Here is a 23,912-nt window from a genome sequence, read left to right on the forward strand (position 1 = left end):
TTTTATTTCAATACTAGCACAGTTCTACATGCCTAGTAAGAGATAAATATCTATTTAAGAATGAGTTAAAATAGGATGTTCCTCTTAAAATTTCTTCTTTCTTATCCTAAAGCATAATTTCTCTCTATCTTATTCTTCCATGTCTAGTTTGAAAGCCGTTCACATTCCTGAGAGTGATTATTTGCATCTTCTCAGACATCTGATATCCTTTTCTGTAAGTTCCAGGCACATCCCTTTCTTCCTTTTTAGCCATCCTGCTGAGAATCCAGATTTAAAACTCCTGTTTTCTTTTTCAGTGCTTCCTCCACCAAGTCTTAGATCATCTTGAGTGTTCACCTTTTTAAATTATTCACAGGTTAATGCCAAACTTTATGTGTGTTCTAGGTTTTGTGTCCCTATTCCAAATTATGCACAGGCCAGTTTAAAATTTAAACTAATCAGATAGCCTTCTGAGCAACAGCAGTATATTTCTTTGAATACTTTTTTCCCTCATGGAGCATTTGTAATTTTGTGATCCTAATGCCATTTCTAGAATATATTATATAAGCCAAACTTTCTCACAAAACTTCTTACCATGATGCCATACTAATCTTTTCTTTAAAATATTTGAAATGTACCTAATCTGAAGAAAAAGTAGTGAGTGTGTTGTTACTATTTACCAGACGTTACCTAGCTTTTAGTAGTAGTATCTTACTTAATTCTTATAGTGACCTCAAAAGTTGGAATTCTTATTTTATTGATGATAAAACTAAAACTCAGAGAGATTCAGTAAATTGCTTAGGTCTTCCTAACTTCAAAATCACTTTCACTCTATTACATTATTTATATGTTCAACAGCATTTAATGTTATCTTTGCTTGTTATCATTAACTCCTATCAAACCATGTCACTCCTACCAAGTTCCTGTACCTTTAAATTAGAACTTGTTTTATTTTTCTTGTTAAACAAAATAATATCCCATATATAGGCATTTCGGGGGGGCATTATTTCTTTTGTTTTCTGTGAGACCATAACTGTCAAAAAGTTATGAATTTCAAAAATTTTTCAGATTTTTCTAGTAGAATTAAAACTTCTTGCCTCTGTTCAAGTTTTGTATTCAGAAAGGGAAAGCTGGAGTAAGAAATTATCATTTGTTGAGTATATACTACAACAAATGCTATGCTAAGTTCTTAATTTTTATTAGTTTATTTTTTAGAAAATATAAGATATTATTATATTCAATGACTGTTCTTTTTCTTTCCACTTAATTGAACGAGAATGCTTCTTTTTAAACAAACATGATTAGTCAAATCACCTTCCCATCTTTGCTCCCACTTCCTTCTTCCCACACACCAAATAAACAAGGCTACATGTAAGAAAGAAAGAGGTATCTTTTTGCCTTATGTACTAAGTATATTTAGAATTTCTGAGACTTTGCATGAAAAATAAAGGAGTCTTGCAGTGGACTATTTAGAATATTAAAGGTGAATTTTCAGAAAAACAGTGAGATTTTACCTTGACTCTTTATATATATATATATATATATATATATATATATATATATATATATATATATATAGTGAAAAGGTAGTACAGATGATCTTTGAACAACATAAAGTTAAGAAAGCTGACTCTCTGTGCAGTCAAACATTCACATATAACTTTCAACTCCCCCAAAATCTTAATTACTAATAGCCTACTGTTGACTAGAAGCCGTATCAATAACAAATTAACATATATTTTGCATGTTATATGTATTATATACTATATTCTTACAAAAAAGCAAGCTAGAGAAAAGAAATGTTATTAAGAAAATCACAAGGAACAGAAAATACATTTACATTATTGACTGAAAAAAAAATCCACATATAAGTGGATCTGAACAGTTCAAACCCGTTTTGTTCAAGGGTCAACTGTATTGGTAGGAGATTATATTGAGGGGCAGTTTAAGAATTTATTGTCATTTATATATTAGTGATAACATGTTTATGAAATTTGCTCTGTCAGCTTTGATTTATGGCCTCACCTAATCCCCAATCCAGGTGCATCAGAAACATCAGTAGACCAAAAAACAAAACAAAACAAACAACATACAAACAAAGAAACTGAAAACAACCCAAACCTCTTAGATTCTGTTGGCCAAATGACCTGTTTCTCATGTGGCCATGGCTGCAGAGGTATTGAATTAGGCTACTCTTAATACTATTCCTCTACCAAAAATATGTATTTAGAAGATGTGATATAATTTCATTGTCTCATTATAGACATGGAGGTCATGTTACCAAGTTTCAGAGCATATAAGATAAAATTTACTTCCCTGTTCAAAATTTCAAGTTGACTTTGCTTCCTAGTATATGGATTGGCAGATGTTCGAAGACAATTAGAAATCTGTATTTTTCTTATTGCATTTCCTGATAATGTTACCTTGAGAGTATGTGGAAAAAACCTGTACTCTTGCTAGTATTTTCTATATCACGTGCTGTTCTCCGTTATATCTAACATTTCAGATATACTTATGAATGTAATACATTTTTCCACACACCAATCAACTCCATTTAAAGTCTTTGTTCAATTGGGCAACTTACTTGCCAACAACATATTCCCCAGTACTCCTTCTGTGCCTTCTCTCTCACATCTGGGAAACGATTTTACTTTCAGGAAGATAAAGCTCTAATGAGCCCTTAGGAAGCTTTGTTCAAAGATGTCCAGTCCATCAGGGATCAGCTAAGAAGGTGTCTGAAGTGTGAATTACTTACTGATTAGATGCCAACACTAGATTTTTTTTTCGATTTTTTTTAGGTCACCAATCAAATTCAAACCATGTTTTAAATTCCACCTAATGTCAAATACTTTTTTTTTTTTAAACAAACAAAGCCATTATTTTTTCATTCTTTTTTGCTGAGAAGACTATTTCAGATTCACAGCTTTCCAACTTTCTGGTGAATGAAAAATAATGCTTTAATAAACCTTGACCCTTTGCAAACAGTACACCATTAGATGCTTTAAATAATGCACTTGCTGACTCTCCAGGTCGAAAATGTGTTTTATAGACAATGTGATTATTACTAAATGATTTTACAATTACTAGAAGTAGAAGATTTTAAATAATTTTATAAATACAAAGTAATAAAGCATTTTTAGGAGTTTTAAAGCATCTTAAAAATACAAAGAATAAAAAAGACTGATTAGTCAATCTCTTTAGTTCTTCCTTTTACTGAATTTTAGGAAAAATTTCAGCTCTTAATTAGCTGGCAAAAATATAGGGAAATATATAACTACATATATGCACCTTGAGGTTCTTTCTCATTAGACAAAAAGCAACACCACCTGAGATGGTATTCAGATCAGATCAAGTTTAGTCTGAATGAGGAATCAATTTTTTTTAGGTAGCACAATGAACAGAGCAATTATTTTTTGTGTATCTCCAAACCTGTGTCCTGACTTGTTTCTCCACTCCTGAAAAGAGAGTCTTTCTTAGGAAATCTTTAATGCTTAATGTTAAAACAGAAAGGAAGGAAGGAAGGAAGTGTTAAATTAATTAAACAAGGAGGCTGTTAGACTGATGTGGCTCTAATGCCTTGGTGGCCAACTTAAGCAAACCAAAATCTAAGCCAATTTACAAAATCAAAACTCTAAGGACAACCATTCACAGCCAACTAGGCTTTAAGCTACAGCCTATCAATAATTTCTTTACTTTGCTTCTGCCTTTTCTCTATAAAAATCTCTCTCTGAGTGCCTGTCTACTTCTAGTTTGGTGCTATCCAATTCAAATTGGTTTTTATTCAATAAACTCTTAAAATTTTTAATATGCCTCAGTTTATCTTTTAATGGAAGGAAGGAAGGAAGGAAGGAAGGAAGGAAGGAAGGAAGGAAGGAAGGAAGGAAGGAAGGAAAAAGGGAAGGAGGGAGGGAGGGAGGGAGGGAGGGAGGGAGGGAGGGAGGGAGGGACAGGACAGAATTATTCAAAGAAAAATTTTAAACTCTAACAGTAGTTTGCTCCTCTGTGTCTCCTAGGTAGAAAAGCATTATTACCTTGTGTAATTAACATATAGAGGTCTTTATCATTTAATCAGTTTCATGTTCATGTTAATGGCTGTTATTTAAAAGTTCCAGGAACTCAGAGAGAGTTTGAGGTCATCCGAGGTTAGGCTGAAATGTCTTAAGCGGACTAGTTTGTAAAGCTGCATCAGAGTAAACTAATACCACTGGTTGGTTCATCTTATGCAAAAGAGATACAAATCTCCCTGAAAGCTTCTGTTTTTCTTTCCTCCTTACCTTCTGCTTAAGGAACTGAATAGAAACGTTAAAGCTTAAATTAAAAGAATCTTCTCTCATTCAGTTTGGAAGTGGGCAATTGGAGAATGCTTGTTCTAGAGAACTTTCAAAGGTTTGCTACCTAAGTGTATTCTTTGGGTGGATTTTCCTGATGATGTGACATCATTTGGATGCACCAAAGCCTCATCATTTACCAGGTTGGTAATACTTTTGATACCCAAATAGGTTTCCATAAGAATACATCTTGAACCAATAACAAGCAACAGTGTTTCCTTTGTGATAAATTGACACTAAAGCCAATCCTGAAAATCTCTTATGTTATTTAAAGGAACAGTGATCAAAGACAGAAGAGAAGAAAGAGCTGGCAGCCTTGTATATTCTCCACTGATGCTGAGATAGTGTCAGTAGCAAGGAAAGCATTTACTACCAGCCAGAGCTGGAGAGTAGCTTTAAACTTCACATTCATATATCTTCTGGAAAAGTCAGGGGAAGGGGGTGAAAAAAAAAGCACAGTATCTTCCTGAAGTTCTTAAAATCAGCAGTACAATTGCGACTCCCCGGTAGGGCTGGGGCAAATATGAATTTAGATAGAACAAAACAAAAGAATCGGGATGTCACTGGTATGCTACTGGAATGATATGAAAGTGCTAAGGGTTGGCTAATGAGGTAGTTTCAATCTAGGGAAAATCGAGTCACTCCCTTTTCCAGTTTTTACAATGTTCTGTTTTTAGGTTAATCTTCCTAAAGTCTGATTTTCTCCATATCACTTTTTGCTTAAAATTCCCTATGCTTCCTCATTGCTTATAGAGTTTAGAGTTACAAGGTAACTCCACCAAATTATTGGAAGCTTTAAAAATTGCTGAACAAATTTAAATCTCATGATATAAAACTTTTATTGACAATTATACTACAGCTTCCTAAAAATTTAAATAGTTATGTTACACAACATATACCATTCTAGCAGATCTTAATCATTATCAATGAAATATTAATTAATTTATATATTTGCATTTTACATTATATAAACAAACATTTTCTTTTTAGGTAAGACAAATGATTCAATGATAATTCAATGATCCAACCCTCTATAACATGTATAAGGCAATGCCTACCAATAAAACACATTTCCAGTTATTCTTCCACCTATATTGTACCTTGGTTATTTTTGCATTGACCACATCCACTCAATCACTTTTATAGTTTTCTATTTCACTCTTGCATTCTTTTAAAAAAAATTTGCTTTTTGTAATAGTCTCTTGATTTTACAACAGTTTCCATTTGATTTTATAACCTATGTGACCACAGTCCAGTATTTTGCTCCATGTTTTCTCAGCAGTCTTACAAAGGTTTTACCCAGGTTTACATTTCTTAAAATTTTTAAGGATTTAAGTAAATAAAAATTCAGTAAGATATACAATTTTTATATATGATATTAAGTTAAATTTAAATTCTTTTTTTAAAAAATATCTTTATTGATTTCAGAGAGAGGAAGGGAGAAGGAGAGCGAAAGATACTAAGGGCAATGATGAAAGAGTCATTGATCGGCTGCCTCCTGCACACCCCCCACTGGGGATCGAGCCCGCAACCCGGGCATGTGCACTGACCTGGAATAGAACCCCGATCTCCTGGATCATAGGTTGGAGCTCAATCGCTGAGCCACGCCCAAGGAGGGTGCATGTGGTAATGATTTGATAGCTCTTGGAGAGTAGTTGTTGTAGGAGTAAATGACTGATAGAGTAGCAATAAATTTGCCTGGCCATCTGCTGGGGGAATAATCAAAGTTTTTAGATATACCTGTTTTTGAGGTTGTCATTTTTTTCAATGGAACAAGTGAAAAGGAAGGAAAAGCAAACGACTACTGCCTCTGACATTATGAGAATATTCTAGACCTTTGTTAAAGGTACTGTTGAGCTTTGTAGCTTGAATAGTGGTCAACATGACTATATTAATTGCACCACTCTTCTGCATTTGGTTATCTTATACTGAAATCTGAATGAGAGCATAACTCTCCTAAAACAGGTAGCAGAACAGGCCAGGTGAAGGTATATCTTTTCAAAGAGGAAAGAGAAATGGGGCATAGAGAAGGCCAAAACTGATTAACTTGACAGTGTGTTTGGGATTCTTTGTGTGAGGCATAAAGCCACTCTCCTACCTAAATTTGAGAATGTACAAATGATTTTCTGCTTCCCTAGTTTGATGTTCAGTGTTGACTTGAGCTCCCTTACTGTGTCTGAACACCTCTCATTGCCTGCTGTGAATATAGAATGCCTTCTCAGCAATAAGTAGACCCTTCAGGGTTATAACCTTGAGGGTATGGGAAAGATTGTGGCACCCTTGGGAAACCATGAAAAGAACTTTCTGAAGCTATTACTTTCCTAGAAGAAAAACCAACTTAGAATATGACTGGGTGAGGGCAGCCCTGATAATCGATTTTCTCTTAAGTCAAGATAGTGCTAATAGTAGGATGGTCTTGGTTGCTTTGTTTTGCTTTTCTTTTGATAAAAATAAATATTTTGGGCTCCACAGATATTGGAAAGGTGTTTGAGGGAGCTCAGTCGCAGTAGCTCAATCTGCGGAAAAAGGCAGCAGGAACCACAACTCTTTGTAGACAGTTTCTATGCCTGACAGGCTCCCCTGGTGCCCCTATTCTGTTGTCTTTGAATGAGGCAGAACATTGTTTTCCAAAAATAATCCCACTTTCATTATGATCACCATTGTCATTATCATCATTATTGCTACTCTCTGAATCACCCATTACAGCAAACTTTTATATATTGACAGTGCCTGAATATAAGCACTTTAGTTCCTTTCTCAAACAAGAGTCTGCAGGGTCACCCAGTCTTTGTAGCTTCATAGGCAGGGGCACTCCAATTACAGACAAATGTTCTGAAATTACCTTTGTGTTCCATTCACAAATCACACAGATGCATTTTCCCCATTAAATGTGATTCCATGATGGGAGCAAGGCAAAGTGGCATATATACATTACCCCATCGAAGGTAGGAATGTCCTAATTCACTTGACAAAAAATAGAACAAATGTCCAAAGCTGGGGCATTATGAGAGTAGATAAGTTCTACCTTGAAGGCCAAGGTGTTTCTGTACACCCAGAAGTTTCAAACCAAGTGTTTATTGCCTAAAACATGTCTGAGAAAATTAATGAGCTAAGTTATTACCCACCATGTCTGCAGGTTTTCCATTACCAGCTATAAAAGCAGGTAGCAATCTCGCTCTACCTTGAAGGCATCATTCATTATAAATTACTTTCCTTCAATCATGAGTGGAATACAGTGAAAAGAAAAGTACCAAAAAAGGTCTTTATGTGCTTTGCTAGGAGACAAAAATAGAAGCATTGAACACCCAGGTTATTGTCAAACTTCACCAAATGAGATATTTTGAATTTAGATGATTAGTTGGTAACTGGGTCCTTGGTATTGTTTGAAACCAGATTGTTGTCTTTACTTTTCTTGTATTTTTTTTTTTTAAATAAGAAAAGCCAGAGGGAAACTCTCTTACCTAAAATAGTGACTCATATTATGAGTGGAGACATTATTATGAGTGGAGACATATTTTTATTTGTATCTTTGCTCAGCCCTACTTTTGTTCCAACTAAGTGATGTTTAAGATGAAAAGTAGGGGTTAGGAGAAAGCATTCCTGTGATTAAATCTGCTCCTGACCTGTCAGGGAAATCCAAAATATAGATTTAGTCTTCCTAGTACCATGCTTGGTTATAGTTCCAGATTATTCCTAGAGAAGGGCAAAAATCACCCTCTGTAGATGGCTGTCTGTGACTGTGGAGGAGTCTTTAAGATGGCTAATCTGTAACCAAGAGTGAAAACTGCATGGCCAATAATGTAAACATCCCAACTTATATACAAAAACATCTGTATATACAGATGAACTTCACTACATGATTACCAGATGTTTTTCCTTATCTTGTGCTATTTAAACCCAGACTTAAACTTTGGCATTGTATTTGATTGTAGTACATGGCTGCTCAGTGAAATAGGCAAGACTCTGAAACCATTATTTAGTCCTATGGATGTAGCAAAGATCATGGAGCACCGAAGTTCCTCAGGATGCTCCTTGTGATAGGTTGTGAAATACTAATATTTTAACATATTTAAATTGGGAAGGAGAAATAAAGACATTCAAAGAGCTTACCAAAATTAAGTACAGGAATAATTAAGGCTAGCTTGAGTGCTATTATTTCCTCTTACATTGACTATAACCCCAGTTCCTCAGACAGTAGGGGTGCCAAATGGATATTCCCCTTAGGAAATGTGTGGTCATATCTGATAAATATAGGCAGCATAAAATCATTTATTTTTATCAAAGCTTCTCAGGCAGGAAAATTAAGAGATAGAGATTACTATTTAATCTGTAAGAACTGGGATCTTTATTCAGCAGTACTTTTAATATATGTACTTGAATATTTTGCTATACTTAAAACCTTGAAATCTACATGTTTCAAAATTGCTGCTAGTTTTCTTAGCGTACCAATGATAGTAACAACTTATTCTTAAATAAATCTCCATTTTAGAACTGAATTCATCTTAGTGACTAAAATACATTACATCTCTATAGTACCAATGATTTGTGAAAGAATAAAATACTGTAATGAACAGAAATTCACTCTAGTGTCTCTTTTTCTGGTTCATTTGTTCATGCAACAAATTATCATCTTCTTTGCACCATTCTGCCAGGATACATCCTTTGCATACATTCTGCCAGGATTTGAGGTTACATAAGCTTTTAATAGCTTAAGGTAAGTTTCATTCCAATAACAAAGAACCACCAAAATTCTTAGATGCCTACAATGACAAAAGCTTAGTTGTTGCTTATATTATATATCTTTTGAAAGTTAGCTTTGACTTTGTTCCATACCAATCTTTATTTTGCAATTTAGGCTGAAAGAGCATCCCCTGTCCACTCACGATGGTCTTATTATAGTAGGAAAATAGCAAGGATAGGATCCTGTGCTGACTTTTAAAATGTTTGCTTGGAAGTGGCTTATGTTACATTGATTCACATTTCATTGGCCAAATTAAGTCATATTTACAAACCACTTAGAAAGAGCAATCCTTCTATCAAGAGGTCCTGGGAGTGAGGGGCAATGAATAGATTTGATGATCATACATTTCTATAGGGAACTTACAGTCTAGGTGGAAAGCTGTTAAGTTATGATTCAATAGTGCCACAGAACATGCCACAGAGTTTTATATTAGCATCTTGTTCTTTGCTTTGCTCCCCATTAAACATTGCAAATATATGCTGTTTTAGTAAATGTTCCTGTTTTACTCATACTGAGTTAATGCAGGCATTTGCCAAGAGAAAGCCAATTTAAGCCAGGTTTTAGAGTAAGAATATAGCACTTAGAAATGTAGATCAGATAAATAGCAATTTCTCCATTGCCAACCCATACTGACTGTCCATTCCAACTGGTTGTACAGATATGGACCATTAGGGTCACAGGATGGAAAAGCTCTGATTTAATGGAAAAACGACTGATTCAGTAGTCACATATCAATACAACCTCTTGTTTATTCAATAAATATAGGATTTCTTAAAAACCAAATATAAAGAGCAAAGAAGTGCAAGCATATTAATATTCTCATGAAGTCCCTCCCAGACCCTTATTGGGCCAATGCTGGTTTGCTCTTAGCTCAGTCTATCCAATTCCAGATGGATGCAAATAGCAGACTGAAGTCTAAACCTCATCTGAAAAGTCTCATCTAATTTCATTTGGTATGAAATGCTTCTAACATTTTATAATAATATTTGGTAATATTCGGTTGCCCAAAGGGACTGATTGTTAACTTGTCTGAAAACATGTGATTCAGTTTAGTCATCCTTAAAATTTATATTGTCAGTAAGTGTATCATATAAATAATTCAACTGCTAGAGAAATATAAAAATTTGTGAAAATGGTGAAATTTGCAAAACTGTCATTATCATATTTAATGTTTTATGAGCTCTTAAAACTAAATACAAGGTACAGAGATTCATTGCTTAATGAAGGCTATTTTTTTAAATAAGTATAATAAAGTATTTATACTTTGCTTGAAACTAAAATTGCAAGTAAAATTCAGTTTTGTTCTAGGGGAGGAAATTGAATGACCATTTTGATAAATTAAACTGAACAAATGTATTTGGAAAGTAATAGTATATAGGATGATCCTGTGTTATAAATAAAGAAACTGTGGACTGAAAGACAAGAGACATGCACTATACTCAGCTGTTCTTTCACTGAAATGTGACATCAGAGCAAATAATCTGCTGAGCCCAGGGATTACCAGTTTTGAAACTAAGTGATTTGGATCAAGTACTGATAAATTTTCTGAAAACCTTATTCATTTTTTATTCCTTTCTTCATTGATTGAAGTATAATAATTGAACTATTAAATGTTCTAGACACCAAGTGGGGATTGAATAATGTATCAATGAATACAATAATCATGGTTCCTTCTCTCAGGAGTTTGGCACCAACAAATGGGGAAAAAAATAAACAAATTGTGAGTATCATTAAAGAAATAAAGCCTTGATACCTAGAAGTCTGGGACCATGCTCTGGAGTCATTAGGGAAAAAAAGAAACTCAGAAAGTGAGGACAAAAATGTCAGAGGCAAACCAGAAGAAAATAATGTCCTGGAAGCAAGGGAAGATTATATTTCAAGAAAGGTGTGTCTACTCCACTGAATTTTATGAGAGGCAGATAAAATTAGAAAAGAAAAGAAACCTTCTTCTTAACAACATAGACATTCTTGGTAATCCTGAAATAAATAGCTTTTCAGTGGAGTGGGTGAGGGGAGATGTAGCCCAAACTGGAGTGGAGTGTGCAGTATAAGTGATGTGAGGTAGTGGAGACAGCAGGTATAAACAACTCTCAAAAAGTTGTTCTGTAGTCAGATATGAAAAAAGAGATTTCTTGAGGGAAATACGAAACTATGAGGATTCTTCTTGAATAGTAAAGAAAAAAAACATGTTTGTTGCAAGTGGGAAAGGTAAGGCAGAGGAAGAGTTTGATGGTGCAATTAAAATGTATGCAAAGTCTGTGAAAAGTTGGGTGGGGAGGGAGTTTAATCTTCAATAAAAACATAAATTTCTTTAATAATAGAGAATGAGGTAAAGATGGATACAGATTCAGGGAAGTGGAAAATTAGGACATTTAGATTTTACCATTTAAGTGTAATTGCAAAATCATGACCTGAGAGGTACGGCAAATACAGGACAGGAATTTTGAGAGAGGAGAAATGTCTAGCAAGCTGTAGGAAGATTTAGGAAGAATTTACACATATGGGCATTCCTAGCATTTGGTGGAGGCTTGATGCACATTTTTTAACAAATAGATTAAAGCATTGATAATATTGTAATCAGCTAATTATTAATAATAGGAAAGGAGCAAAGGGAAGGCAAGACATATAAGCATGTCATTTGGGCAGCTTCACCTGGAAACTGCAATTTCACACTCCCCAGGGAATCACCAGCTCATTCCCACAGATCACTGGGGGAAGAGGTCCAACAAAGGGGAAATAGACGCATGCACAGTGAAGTTGGGGTGACTAGGGGAGGCCCTGTCAGTCAAACCTGGGGACAGAGGTTGTTGGTCAGAATGGGTGTGGCCACAGAACAGCAAGCCTGGGAAAATTTGTGTACTTGACTCTTGGCTTGTGGGGCTCTTTTGCTCCTGCTTCCTTGCATTCACCCATGTTTCCTCCATAGCCATGGGGCTTTGTGGACCCCACATGCAATGGACTGATGGACTGCAGCAGGGAACACAAACTATGCTAGCTTGATGCTGAATTGGACTCCGCTCCAACATGGAAAGGAAAGTCTGGACACTAGCTCTGCTGAAGCCCCAGCTACACTTATTCTATGACTGGACAAAGGGAAATGGAATTTTGGAAGCTCAGGGATTCAATTCCACAGAAACAAAGCTTTCTACAATATCTCATCTTCCCATGGGGGCCTCTGAAAATTCTTATTCTAGCAGTACCCAAAGAACCCCACTTCTACTGGTAACAGCATGAAGTTTTAGTTATAAAAACAGATTCACAGTTAATTTTCCATGGAAAAAAGTGCATATGTCAGACTTAGTTTAAAAACATTTTTTGCAACTATCTCTTAAAGGACTACACTTGCCAATTTGCTCCAGCCGTGGCCTACAGAATATATCATCAAGGCCCTAGGCTAGAAGAAAATAGTCAGATTATGTATCTTCTAATTGTCTAAATCCTCTAACTTGTGAAAAAAAACTGATGCAGTCAAATGACTTACTCAATGCATATTTTTTATTTTTGCACATCAGAAATGACATAGTTATATGCAGATAACCATTTTTGTTCATATTTTATAATACTTATCAACATGTAATTTTAAAATATATTTTTCTGTTACCTTAAAAAAGCCCCCTTTACTGGTTCTACCGGAGATGGTTTTCCAAACCCACTTCCTAAGATAGGCATTCTGAGTCAAGATGCTCTAACCCTCCTGGTAAGCCTCAGAGTATTGATTATCTTATAATCTAGTTTTGACTTTGCCTTGAAACTTCAGCCATAAAAGATTTAAAAGATTTTGCCCGTCTCTAAAAGCTATCATCTGTAATCCTCGCACTTGCCCATTTCAGAATCCAGATGACTGAATGTCACATTCAGTTACCTTTATAAACCCCCAAATCAAAGTTTCTAATATCAACACTTGCCTCACTCATCACTCTTGCTTCTCAACTCCCAATTTATTGGTAATTCTTTACAGCCCCTTGCCACTTACTGTCTGCAGGGTTTGAGTGGTCAGAGCAGCTAAGCGGGCTTCTGGAGTCAAAGCTTTAAAAGTTCCACAAATTTCATACAGGAAATGGGAACACATAAAAACAGTGCATGTCAAAATGTCATCCCATGTTGACAGTAAATCACTTAGCTAACATTTAGTTTGTCTTTGTTGTTCTATCAGGAACCACTCACAGTTGCTGTGTGTGTGCCTGTGTGTGTGCGTGCATGTGTGTTTCAAAGTCATTGCTTAAGCCCTCAGAAAATGCTGCAGTTTTATTCTCCATTCTTCTTTTTTAACCTTTTACAAATAGCCAAAATAATGTATGGATGTGCGATTTCACTGTCCTTTTCTCTCAAATGCAGGCTATAAAAGTTGATTTGCACTAACAAGCTAAAAGCTCTGAGTGCTACCAGACTGTGATGCATTTCAGGGGGGAGGGCAGCTATCAGATCCTGTGATGGTAGAAAGCATTTTCACAATAGACACCACAAAGATTTATAATCCAAGGCTGGAATCCAATCTATTTTCCAGAAGTCAGCTGGTATGAAAGAAAAGATTTAGCTGGAAATTGGTTAGAGTGGAGACTACCATTTTCTGTTGCTTTGGATTTTAGTATAGTCCATGCTCTATGCCCGCTGCAATTGAAGCCCTCCCTATTGTCCTCCATTCTCTCTGCAAGGATTGCAGTTATGGTAGGTTCACAGCAATCATAATAAGGCATCAAAAATGTTTGTGGGAAAAATACATGCTAGAAATATCTTGTTTATGCCATTGGCGGGCAGTTAAAATTTCCATTTGTTATAAAGAAAAGTAGAAAATGTAGTCAAAGAATATGTTAAAAATGAAAATATTCCTCTGATAATGTGCATCTATTCTTCCCACTTTACATTTAATTGGCAGATTTACTAAATTAGAAAAGATGTTAATTTGAAAAGATGTTACTGTGGTCCTGCATAGAATTTCAGGCTAGAAACACAAAACTGCCAATTTGCTAATGTAGATTAGCCTCAAGTATATATAAAGCTTCTTAAAGGTGAATGTATAACTGGATAGTTTTAAATATCAACTATTATACAAAATAGACATATAGCTACTAGGTAACCACCATCATTATGATTATTCAGGTAAACAAAAAGGTGTCCCAAGGAAGGATGGAGCTCCCATGAGGAAGGGAATGTCCAGAAGGATGAACGTAGTCCATATTGACAAAGAGGTTATCTTATTTTTTTCATCTTGGCCTTTCTCTAATCAAACAAAATCAATGGTACACAAGTGGAATATCACAATGAGTTTAGAAAAAAATGCCAGTCAACCTATGCAGTCACTTCATGCCACACAGACAGGAAGGAAATTTGTAGTGGTGTAAGAGCTTGAGCTTTGGAGCCAAAGTCCAGCTACCATTTGCATCTTGTGCAATTTGGGATAATTTATTTAACCTCATGAAGTCTCAACCTACTTTTATGTGTAAAGGGATGAGTAATAGAACGCCTTTTTTGTGAGTATTATTTGACTTAATATATGCAGAATTCTTGCTGGCACATTTTAGAACTCAAATGTTAGATATTATTAAGGAATTGCAAATATTATAAAGATGAGCACACATGGCCTTGAGAATTTTTAACTCCACAAATAAATATTATATTTTTACAATTAAGCAGTTAGTAGTAGTAGAAGGAGGAGTGGTGGTGGTGGTGGAGGGAGTACTGGGCACATAGTAGGATTAGCAACATCTTAGTGTTGAAACGGAGTGAAATGGAGATTTGTGTGCAGACTTACTGGGAAGTGCTTCCTGAAACAACACCTATAATGGAGTGAGGGAACTGGGATTTGGCAGAAAGAAATGGTGAGACATGTGGCTGCAACGGAGAACTCAACCATCTCAGGGTGCTCTCTGAAGCTGTGAAAGCTATAGAAATACCTCAAATTGCCTTGCATTGTGGCATGGGGACAGGAGGCCTCTGAAGTTCCCCACCAGTCAGCATGTGGATACAGGTTGCTCCTGGGAAGCCATAAGCCTGGGCAAGGCAGCTCTCTTCAGTTTTAGCAATTTTGGGGGGTGGCACACACTGTGGCTTTGACTACGGTTCATTGCTTGTGTTGGTCAGATCCTCTTGCTTTATCTAAGCTCAATAGGATAAGCTCAAAATCTAGGAATAGCTCCTCCAGAATTCTGGTTAGTCTCTTTTTCTGGGGAAAATTACAAAAAAAAAAAAAAATTAAGTATAGTCTCACTAACAACAATTGGTCTAATAACTACAAGAGATATTCATCATCTCCCTTTTTCTATCTATTCTAGATTCCCTTTGCCCTTGGTTAGCAACTCTCTGATCTAACTGACTTACCCAGTGATATAACTCTGGCCCCCAACTCTCAGGTTTTGAAGACTGATCATCATGCTCTTCTCATATTGTGGCTGCTGTACTTGTTCACTTAAAATTAAAATTGTGCAGGAAGAGTACTTATCACCTTGGTGCAAACATAGTGTTCCCTTCTCTGCTAAAAATGTGGTTCCTTTCCTACCAGCTGGCCCCTTGATACAAGGACCCTTAAAGAAATTGGTGGCAGAGTAGCTTAAATCTGAATGGGACTTCTCCAATATTCCTGGTGGGAGTGCCCCCTGGCCTAGAAACTAAGATTTTTGGTCCCTCTCAGCTCAGAATGGTGGGAATGAGAAGGATAAAGCCTTTCAAGTGGGTCATTGGGAGTGTGGTATGATCTTTACTTCCTTGTACCTAATATTCCAAGTTTTCTCTTTCCAGACCTATTACCAACCAGTCAAGTTACTTGTTACTTCCCATGTGTCCAGGTGTATTCTTACCTCTGAGAACTTTTCTTTCCGGAGACTGGGAGGTTCTCCCTTACCATTGTCTTTTAAAAATATTCCTAGGTGGGGCTGATATATAGCAGCATTAGCACTTTTCGAGCTTTCATGTGTTTTACTTTTGCCATCTAGTCATAAGGGTCCCTTCATGGAACCCCAGGTGTGATCTGAAAAAGGGCAGCAGGGCCACGGGGGTAGATAACAGAGGGACTGGATGAACTTGCTCTTGGGTAATGACTGCTCAAGCTGACGTGTGCTGCCCCTGAATTACTCAGTGGTCTAGATGCGTTTCTCACCAGCACATCCATTATTACTGTGGTAAATGGAGTCTCCTCTGTGCCCCTCCCTTGAATGTGTTGGCTGATGAGGTTTTCAGCTTTACATAGCATTATAAGTTAAACTGTGTCCCCCTCAAAAGAAAAAATTTTTATGTCCAAGCTCTAATCCCAGTGCTTCAGAATATGACTGTGCTTGGAGATAGGGCCTTTAAAGGGGTGATTGAGTTAAAATGAGGCCTTTAAGGTGGTCCCTAATCCAATATGACTGGTGTCTTTATAAAAAGAGGAAATGCAAACACACAAAGAGACACCAGGGATGTGGGCACACAGTGAAAAGACCCTGTGAGGATACAGCAAGAAGGCAGCCATGTGCAAATCAAGGGGAGAGGCCTCAGAAGAAACCAAATTTGCCAAAACCTTGATCTTGGGCTTATAGAACTGTAAGGAATAAATTTCTGTTGCTTAAGCCTCCCAGTTCATGCTATTTTGTTATGGCAATCTAATACAATAGCATATTCATTCTACCATATCTACTTCTTTGAGCCCTTTAATCTCTACTTCTAACCTTTCATTACTTAGGGTGGGACATTGTTTTCTCCATACTTTTAACAGCCAACCTAGCAATGTATTAGCATTATCTTCCAGAGTGTTGACTTTTGTATCATGAGTTTACTTACATACCGATAAGTTTGTCTTTATTAAATTTTGTTTCATCTTATACACTTTCCTAGATCCTTCCAGGATATGTTAAATTAAGTCTTGAAGCTCCTTCAGGATATATTCTCTTTCCTAGAACATCCAAGATTGGGTTTTGTTGTGGCTTGATCTTAATTACTGAGCTGCTGTCCAGAAAAGAAGGTGGGGTAGATCCCAGGGCGGGGTAAGGAGGAAAGTATGATGTCTTGCAAAGCAAAGGACTCTAGATATCTTTGAGCAATGAGGGGTCACCCACTTTAACAAGGAGGAGTTGGCCTGAGAACTTGGAAATGTCAAGGAAATGTCAGATTTTAAGGTTTTCAAGTTCATTGATTCAGGGGTGCCCATCCCAATCCCAAGGTCTAATTCCATTTCAACTCTATGATGATCTGGTATTGCAGACTTGCCAGTGTTGCAAATTCAATATTCTCTGGCACTCTGTTATATTAATAAGTGTTATTAAATAAGTATTTAGAAATAAATATTAATAAGCCCAATTTATAATTTAAAAGGGCCTCTGCTTTCATACTTTATTTTTATAATATATCTTTATTGATTTCAGAGAGAGGAAAGGAGAGGGAAAGAGAGAGATAGAAACATCAATGATGAGAGAGTCATTGATCGGCTGCCTCCTGCACACCCCCGACTAGGGATCAAGCCCACAACCCGGGCATGTGCCCTGACTGGGAATCGAACCCCAATCACCTGGGTCCTAGGTTGATGCTCAACCGCTGAGCCACTCCTGGCGGGGCCATACTTTATTTTAAATTGATGATTCTTCACTTTCCGTCTTTCATGTCTTTCCCCAGTGCATACATAGATCTCATATAAAAATCCTCATAATTGCTAGCTTTCTGAAACCTCTAAAATGACTGAGGTCTTGCACCTGCCAGTGTATTCCATTCCAGTAAAATGGCATTCTAGTTAACCACCATGACAATTGTGCCCACTGCATGCCACGGGCTGTCGATAATATACTTACAAGCAGTAATTGTTCTTCATTGCCAGCCTGCCACTAGGTGATCCAACTCCAAACTCTTATTTTAGATTTCCCTTAATAAGATTGCTCAGGGCACCAAGTTTCAGGTTGGGTTCCTTGGAAACAGCCTCTGGGATGGAGGTCTGCATAAAGCAATCTGTTGAGGAATACTCTTAGGAACAACACCTGTAAAAACGAGTGAAGGGAATAGGACTAGGTAAAGGGTAACTTTGAATTGTGATGAAATTACAATAAAGATCTCAGCCAATCCCATGAGGAAATTTAAAACTGGAATTGGCTCTTCGGATTTGCTCCAAGTTGAAATAAGTTTCCTGAACTTTTATTCTTGTAGTCATTGAAGGAGGGCCAGCCTCAAGGAGGGGCATACCCAGGACTTCAGTAGTAGGCTATTTCTGGGAGAGGCTTAGCTGTGAGCTCTCAGCGAGTAACATCCCCAGAAGCTGGGGGAATGAGCAGCTCAGTCCTGAACAGGAATTTTGGAGGTATACTACAGCATCCTCTACAAGAGGTAATTATTAAGTTATCCTTGTCATCTAAATACTTATCACTCCTATTTCAGTCCCTCCAGTTACAGAGTTGCATAAAAAAGTAAGTTATTTTAAGAGAATTTTTTTTACTAATAATGTAAATTACAAGATAAATTTTTGCTTGAACAACCCTCCCTACACTAGCATGTACCATGCCTACCAAGTTTCCTTATCAGTTGTTTGGTAAACATCAGAAAACTGAATATAAACCAATTTTACAAATGAGTAAAAAATGATTTAATTATCAAAGGTTTTATAAAGATTTTGAGAAAACTGATAGTATCCTTGGATATTTTATCAAAAATAATTTTTGTGATCACCTTAGAAGAAAATATATGAAGGGAAAACTGTGAAGTAATATGATTTTAGAATTTTGTGGAAAAGACCGGCATTTTATTCATTCTTTGCTCAAAGTATTAGTGCATAATTTCAATTTGAACTTAGATGCTATAAAACCAAATAACTTTATTTAAGAATTTCTAGCTCAAAATTAGAGTTCCCAACCTCTGTTTTCCAGCCATTCACTGAATATTTTTTCTTTATAATTTTTTTCTCAAATATCAATGATTTCCAGTTATGATTCTTTACATAAAAATGGACAGTCAGATACCACTTGTGTAAAGTCCATTTTTTAAGTAATTTTAGTAGTTCTCTAGTGTTTCCCTATATAGGATGGATAAAAAGTTTATGCAGGTTTTATTTTTAGAAAAAAAACTTTAAGCAAGTCTAACTAAGCTCGAATTCCATTAAAAGTAATAGAAGGAGATAGAGATCAGCTTTAAGTAAATCCTGTGCAAAGGAATTTATCTTTCAACTATTCACCTCCTCTGGAAGATAAGAAAGGTTTTCTTAACCAATTAATTGAGACTGTTAACTAAACGTCATGACAAACAAATTCAAATTTTACATCAGGAAACCGCTTTTTTATCGCAAACTTGGCAAGAACACCATAAACTTGTGTAAGGTGATGACATTGCGTTTCCAGGATCCCTATTGTGCTTCATGATTAACAAAAACATAACATAAAAAAATACATGGCTCATTGGAAAAAGCAATGACTGGGAATCAGTGACAGACAGCTACTGATTCAGACTCAAAAACAGCTATTCCCCAGTCTTTTATTGAAAGAGGCTGGTATTTGACTGTCATTATTACTACTCATTAGATTAGTAGAGTTGGCAATAGGGGGCCAAAAATTTGTCTGTAGAATTTTCTGAAATCTATGGGGCCTGAGATCACCATAGCAACATCCTGAAAGAAATCTGGAATTTACTGAGTTTGTTATTCTTCCATTAGCTAACTTACTTTGTTCATGAATATACATATCTCCTTAGACTTGTGGATATTAAGCTCTTAGAAAGAAGGAGTCATTTATTTATCTTTGTTTCCAGACAGGAACTAGTAAGATTCACATTTAGCCTCATTCATTTATTTCTTTGATAAAAATAACATTCTGATTTATATGGTAAATTTTGGTTACATTTTTTATTACACTAAAAATCTGTATATTTCAAATGATCATAAAAGTAGTTATTAAACATTGACCAGGTAGTCACTGTGCTTAATGTGCATGTGCTTATGTGTATAGTTTGTGTGTGGATAAATACAAATGGTTTTTGAATGCCTAAATATGCAAAAAAAAAACTATAAACTGAATTTTCAATGGATACTCAATAGAAAAGTTAGAACTTGAGCCCTGCTTTGAGAGGAAATTGGTAGAGAAATAAAAAGATAACAACATCCTCAATATTTGGATAGAGGCAATCAATCACCCAGTAAAAAATCTTTGCGTTGACAAAGAACTAAATGAAAGGTTAAAGGTCGGTAGTGGGCAGGCAGGCAAAATTCGTCTCAGACGATGAATGAAAAAGAAATTTGAATTTATTTCAGTAAAAGGGGATGAGGGATGGAGATATCCAAAGGGAGGAGCTACACAGCACTGAGTCAAAGGGTATCGGGCCCATGATGGCAGCAAAAATATATTTAGGACAGTGAAACAAGAAAGGTACATAGAAGAAGTAACAGGAAAGCCTAGGCTGGGCTGCTCTAGCTCACTGAAGAGTGAGGCGGCCTTGGAAACAGGTTCAGGGGGTTAGACTGGGATGAGCTGCCACAGCCTATTGTTCTCCTGGTTGCAAGTCTCTTAAGGTTCCCTTGGAGGGAAGAAGGGTGAAAGAGATTGGGCTGGTGTGCTCCCCTGGTGGGGAGTGCGAGCTGGGTCCTTTGTCCTGAGGCTATTTATCTTCCTTGCAGGTGGAAATCTGAGGGGAGGTTTCAGGGAAGGGTCTCAGTAGAATATTCATCAGCTTTCCAGTTGTGCTCTTTGAGGGTCATGGTCTCCAATGACTGGTTAGTGCCAGGGCAGGGTGTCATTAGTCAATGTATGTGGTCCTGAGGCAGTCGTGGTAAGGCTTGTCTGGTTTTGCTGCTTTTCTGGGCCTGGAGATGAAATACCTCCCTAGGTGTTACTTTTAGGGAGGAAATGCTCAGGGTTCTAAACTGCATGACCAGTGATATGCTGGGGGAGGATAGGTTTCCCAGGGGACAAGGTTCTTGTTTTCCCAGTTTTGCCCCTTGCTAAGCATCTGGGGCTTTCAGACCTGGTGAGTTTCTGTGCCTGAGTTTTCTGCACCTGTACCTGAATTTTCTGTACCTGCTCATGTCTGTCTAACACTAATGTACAAAGTGTTCCCACTGTCATCTCAATAAAACAGCTTGGTCCCCAAGTCACTGAAGGAGAGTTTTGATTAATTGGTACTCCCTGGAAAATTGGTAAATTGGGTTCAGGCTGATGTTTCTCTTATAGCTGTAATCATCCCCAGGATTTTAAACATCATACAATATGTGTGAAACCAATAGAATATGGCTAGCCGAATGGTATTTCAGTTGTCCTGAAGAAGTTCATGCCAGTATCAGAGTACAAAAACAATGGTCATATGGCTGCTATTATTACTACTAATAATAAGCCTGGTGAGTTTATATTTTGTTTTAATGGACAGAATTTTTTATTGCCCAGCATTAAACTCAGTAACTTCAATTTCTGGGTGGACATTACTACTGTTGCTACTGGCTATTGAAGTCCACATAAAAAATACATGGTTAGTTGAGTCTCAACTGTAAGGCTTTGGATAAAAAGCTATTATGGAACTTTTGCAACAAATGTTAAGTCCTGATGAAATAACCTTTAATTGGTTAAATCCGTCAATGTGTATAAGATGTAGTACAGACAGGAGGGACGTAGAAGTGTATTTGTGTTATGCGTGGAAGTGGAGTTCCTGGGGTGCCATGAAGAAAAGAATTCCTTGAGGCCCCCATGGGAGGAGGGGGTTGCATGGAAAGATTTATCAGTGATGTAAAAGTAAGGGGGTTCCCCTCCAAGGTTCCGTCTTTATCTGTATTGCCATGGAAGAAATCTAATCTTGTCTTTATCTGGGCCAGAATTAAGGCCACTGTGCAGAATTTCTATTCTATATTAAAGCCCAGTCCAGCATCTGGCTAGCTTAGCTAGTGTTCCCAGCGACGGTCCCTTGCATGTGCGGTCTGCATGGCTTTGGGTCGTATGGCCACATGATGATGAATAGGGAATAGTAAAACACACTGGCAACTGCAGGTCATGGAGCAAGAAAGAAAAATCAAAGGGCAAGAGGGAAATAGAACAAACAAGAGAGAGGGAACTCTTTGTCTGGGAATTTTAACCAGGAGCTTCTTCAAACTAACCAATTAGTTTTCTAAGATTTTGTGTGCTTGCATTGGGGTCCGCCCCCTAGCCAATCCATTGTTCCCCGGGTTAGACTGACAGCAAGCATCTTCCCTAGTCACCCAGACTTCAGTGAGCATGAGCTTATCTCCTCCTTTGTTCAATCCCTTCCCCCAGTAATCTGCAGGGAATGGACTGGTGGTTCCCTAAGGAACATGAAGCTGTAGCTTTCTGGTGAAGCTGCCCTGATGACCATGGTTATAATGTCTGAGTTTCCCTTTGCTTTCTTTCTTTACCAATATTAACTAACTGGTTACGACGATAACATCTGCAGGACAAGCTTCACCTTATGTTTCTGTAACATCCACTATAAGGGGCGAGTTTGAAAAACTTTTTATTATGGATGTTTTCAAACATACGTAAGCCTAGGTAGAATAGTAAAATGCATTCCCATGGCCAGGCCAGGCATGGCTCAGTGGTTGAGCATCGACCTAGGATCCAGGTGATCCCAGTTCAATACCCGGTCAGGGTACATGCCTGGGTTTCGGGGCTCGATCCCCAGCAGGGGACATGCAGGAGGCAGTGGATCATTGAAGGCTCTCTCATCATTGATGTTTCAACTCTCTGTCTCCCTCTCTTTTTCTCTCTCTGAAATCAATAAAGATATATTTTTTAAAAAATGCATTCCCATGTACCCATCAAAAACTTGAATAATTATCAATACTTGGCAAATCCTGTTTCATCTATGTATCTACCCACTCCCTCTCTCTCCCTCAAGGATTATGTTGAAGTAAATCCCTGACATCACATTGTCATTTTATTTGTAAATACTTCAGTATTTATCTGTAAATCATTAGGGCCCTTGTTTACATAACAACAATACAAAGGTGTGATTTGAAAGATCACTGGGAGACCCCCTTTATCTTAACCTGTTTGTTTACCAATGCCTGAAATTCCACAAACTTAAGTTCTTTGTTGGAAGATAAAATACTAAAACCTCATCAGAATCGTCACAACTAAAACATTTCAGTTATGAATTATTAAAGAACAGGTACCTGAATTCATGAAAGATAACAATTGACAGTTTTTGTAATTATACCTAAAACAAGTACAGACATCTAACTAAGAAAGTTTAGAAACCGTGACAAGTTCCCTAAGATCCTAAGGTTATCTGTTTCCTGAGGGTATAATACTGGGCAGAAATGTGCAAGATCACAAAACAGTGAGTGATAGCAGCAGGATTCCCAGCCAGGTTGCCAAAGGTTACCATCTTAACTTCTGACTTCTTTCCTTCCTCTTTGCCCATCTAAGATAACTTTCCAGGGATTAATGTTTAGTCTTCAGTAAACCCACCTGGTAAATTCATCACCCAAGCATGTTTCTTTTTTCTAGTCATTCCTGCTCTGAACTCCTCATGTCAAATGTGTTGAATTTCTCTAATGTAGCAGAGAAAATAAAGCAAACTATAGTTTTGTTGCATCTTAAAACAGATTGAAATTGCAGTTCTCGCTTCAAGTGCAACGTGATTATTACCCTAAAAATTTCTTCCAATCCCAATGGCTTCCTCAAGATTCCTTGTATTCATTTCCAGTGTGTCCTGATGACTGACCCTGAAGGAAATTAACTTGAAGACATTCAAGTTATTATAGGCTGCGGCAGCCTGAAGAATACTGTGGAAGATGAAATTTGAGGTTTCTATAGCAAACTGAGCAGCCCAACCATCCTGATAGGTTAAGACAAAAGTTACTCTTAATTTAAGTAGAGAAGACTTCCTCTGCTCTTCACATGAAAATTTCATCTACTGCAGGAGGAAAAAATTATACCAATGAAGCTTATGAGCTGATGGCCAGTGGAGGGTAGAGGATTCTGACA

Source organism: Miniopterus schreibersii (assembly GCF_964146895.1).
Source record: "Miniopterus schreibersii genome assembly, chromosome: 1".
Classification (NCBI taxonomy): domain Eukaryota; kingdom Metazoa; phylum Chordata; class Mammalia; order Chiroptera; family Miniopteridae; genus Miniopterus; species Miniopterus schreibersii.